Source organism: Echinops telfairi, unplaced genomic scaffold (genome assembly GCF_000313985.2).
Source record: "Echinops telfairi isolate 266 unplaced genomic scaffold, ASM31398v2 ScPeMD7_7469;HRSCAF=8507_0, whole genome shotgun sequence".
NCBI lineage: Eukaryota > Metazoa > Chordata > Mammalia > Afrosoricida > Tenrecidae > Echinops > Echinops telfairi.
In genome coordinates, this window is record NW_022111372.1 from 1,605,774 (window position 1) to 1,609,833 (window position 4,060).

The window sequence follows — 4,060 nt, forward strand, 5'->3', positions numbered from 1 at the left end:
ATGGTTGCCTATATATTATGTTTACCAGGAAACTTCAAGGAACTCTTTGACCACAACTTGCCCCATACCCTTGAACCTTAAGATAATTCGCTAAATCATTCTTTGCTGTGATTACTTTATATCAATTTATCTTTTTCAGAATTCCTAGAAAGGAGCTCACCAGTTTACCACACCAACCTCAGCACTCAAAAACACTCTTCTCCATGGTGAATAAGACCATTGAAAATCTTATGGTAATGTTAAGGCTATCGAATAGGAAGGCACTTTAGACCAAATACACTGCTACTCCAAATTCCATTCAGATATTCCATTTTGATCCTCCACTTTAGATATATTTAAGGGGTTGTCAAAAATAAAAGTGGGTATATGCACAAAAGGGGAACTTGCCAAACCCCCACAAACAATCACAAATTATGTAATATTGCTGCCCTCATAGAAGCGAATCCATTACCATCAGCAACTCATGTCCCTGCTTCAGCCACAGATGCAAACAGGGTAGGGAAACAGGATCTCTCTCCTCCATTTACTATGTATGGGTTCACTCCAATCTCCTCCATCCTGTTCCATTGGTCGGTTTCATCACCTGACAGACCTGGTTTTTACCTTCTTAATTCTTAGTGCCCACCTGGTGTTATATTTCTTTGATGATTCTGTTTTCTAAATATTAGAGTATTTGGATAAATGAGCTCATTTCTCCCAGGACAGACCCCCTAAAAACTGCAATTGCTAAGAATGTCTCTTGAACAATCTAATTCACAGATTCAAATTCATACATCCTACAAATTTCTCCTTCACAATGAAAATATTTCTCTAGATTTTCAACAGTATCCAAAAGCCGCTTTTAATAAGATATTTCTCTAGTTGTAAGGTGTGGGTATACAAGACTTTGTTACAATCAACCAGCAAATAAACAACAGCACTCCGTCATGGTGAACCAACCGCACGATGGGCCATATGGAAAAAGCCACAATAAAAAAAAAAAACTTCATCTCTCTAGAAGCAAGAAGGGAAACTTTACAACAAAGGCGGTTTTCAAAGAAGAAAACATCCAAAGATGCAGAGGCCAGTTTTTTATTAAAAAAAGGAAATGAGAAGGAAAAGCAGAATTATCTGTCTGCATGAGCTACACATTAAAAACTACTTGTATCTGGGGCAAGTTAAAGTTTGAACGATGAAATAAACTTACCACAATTTAAGGTGGACAATTTATTCTTGGTATAAACTCAGTTTTTAACTTATTTTGGACAGTATTATCTTATTAACTTTACACATGACACACAAATTTTTGTTTTTCTAAGACAACATGTACAATGAGTCTTTAACTTGTACAGCCTTAAGAGTATACAATTTAAAACACTCTTTTTGGATTGAAAATCTGATATAGGGCATCATCTTCAAATGCTCATTTGCAAAGGAGTCTGTACAATTAATACTAACCATCCTCCCGCATCTACCCTAGAGAGCCAAGGGTAGGGTATCATCTTATCTCCCTAGTTGTTCTGTTAGATTGACATATTTTTCTTCAGCAGTCACCTTCCATAAAACTCAGCTTTCATATAGGAGTTAACACATTTTTAGTTGTCCTCAATGTGCTAAAATAGTGATACTTGACAGAATACAGTGCTCTAGTTCTTTCTGCTCAACTGGTATTTAATTAAAGATCTTGGAGGCCATTTTTCTCTCAGCCTACAAAAAGAACATTACTTCCTCAATGGACAATGGGATAAGCCACATGGCTACAAAGCCACTTCCCCAAAGTTGCCTCCTTAACAGATTGCTTTACCATGTGTAAAGTACCAGCTAGACAGATTACCACATTATTTCACCCTGAGCTAACTTTTCACACCTCGGAACCCAAACCCTACTGTAGCCTTTGCTCTCTCTTAACCGTTGAGTGTCTAGAGTTGTAATGCTCCCTTATAGTTTTTTTCATCCTTGTTTTTGCTTCACCAGAACCTCAAAAAGTCCTAATAGCATTTAATGTTTAAGGTGTCCTGAACCTCTGATAGCTGAGAAAGTTAAGCAATCACAGAAATACCTTGGAGCAAACAGCTGTAAACTCCGTTTTAAGTTTTTTCAATTGATACTATTTGGAGAATAGGTCATTGAAGTTGGTGAGACATAATTTTTTATTCTAAAGGTAGCACAGATAATTTAAATTGGCACTAGCTATTCGTTATATAAATAACTGCATTCTGTTGGAGGGTCTTTTGAGAGCCAGCTCTTCTTAATCATTTTTTGGGTGTATCTGAACCACAAGAGGTATGTAAATTTAAGCAAACTGCAGGGACAATAAACGAACAAACAGACTCTAGGTGGTGGTATAGGTTACTTTTTATCACGATGTTTTGCTCTGAAAACTGCGAGTCAAAAGAAGAATCTTTCCTTCTCGTGTAGACATTCTTACTGCAGACTTTCAGTGTTGGAAAATCCAAATTAGTAAATGGAAGAGCTGCAGAGGGTGGAGAAGCATGCAAGAGGGAGGCTCCTAAGTCCATTCTTCCCATAGGCATCAGACCTCATTCCAACTACCTCAAAGACAGGACAGCAATAACCTGCCCAGCTTATTTATTTTACATAGACATATCTTCCGCTCCTGGGGCACTTTTAGGAGTAAGTTTGGAAAAATGTCTTTTCCCACCAAAATGTTTGACACAGACCAGAGTAAGCCAGAAACCTGCAGGCTCCAGGCTGCTCCCTAGTCAAACCTTCTTCCTTTTGTCTCTAAGGCACTAAGAGGCGGAGAAAAGTTAATAGTAGAGATGAAGCCACTGCTCAGTGAATCAATTAAAACCCTGCTGTGTCACCAAACTACCAGACAAAAGCACAGAAACTTCCTTCAAAGTTGAAAAGTATTTCAACACTCCAGGCAGCAACCCACACTTAGGTGCCTGACAGATGAAGCACCAATTGTGTAAAAGTCCACTTATTTCACTGTCTCTTAGACATAGGTGGCAAACCGATGATTAACCACTGAATAATCCCATCAGGAAGAAGCCACCTACTTCCTAAACCTTTGATTCACTAATAAGCAGGTTCCATGGAATTCAAAACTTTAAAGAATGAATTACCAGAGCCCCCTGCTCCACAAATTCACAATATTCACCATATATAACACAACCGTTTTAATTTTGAACTTCTGAACAGTCACTCTTCCTGTGCAGAAGATATTCCTGCACAGCCTCATATTTAATCACATTCCTCAGACATACACCAACACGAATGAAAGTACTTCTACCTAAGAACGTCTGAACAAGTTCCCTCAATATATAAAATGCCCCATACCAAAATTACTTTTGCCAGCCAACGTGCTTAACTGTCTGTTCCGCTTTTCCTGGATCGCAAACCAATTAAATCACAAACGTGGTAAAAGCCAGGAGCTCCTACAATGCTTCAGAGATCAACATGTGTCACAGTTTGTTCTCCCTCTGAGACAGTTGATTCCTTTGTTCCTTCCACGGAAGACGTACTCCTGATGAAAATTTTTAAAAACTACTTTGGAAAATAGAAGCGGATACGTGGACGATTTCCATAGAGAGCCTTCAAAAATCAACCAGACTCAGTGATAGAAAGGCAAAAACATGAGGAATTTTTTTTAAAAAGGAGGCTCCCAAAGCCTCGATGGACCTTCCCAGGGCTCACCCTAAATGGGAGCTCTTGGCTTTGGGGTAACAGACGGCCAAGGCCTGGGTTCAGGGACCTCGGAGAGGTGCGATGGCGGGGCCAGGGGTTCTCAGCGCTGTCCCTCCGCCGATCCACTTCTCCTGGCCCGATCCGGAGAGCACGGCTCCCGCGGGCACCGAGTCCGGGCACCCCCAGCACCCGCTAGGCACAGCCACCAACAGGGCGCAGCTGGGGAGCAGCGCCCCGGACTCCAGGCAAAGGGTGCAGCCGTGCGGACAGCGACGCCCCTGCCCGGCCACCAGGCCCGTCCCGCCTCCGGGGACTCGGCATCGGCCCCGCGCGGCACGCTCGGGCCGGCCAGTCCGGGTCCAACTCGACAACTTGCCGGGACCAGCACCGGGCCCCCGAGTTCCCCGGGCAAAGCCTACCCAGGCGG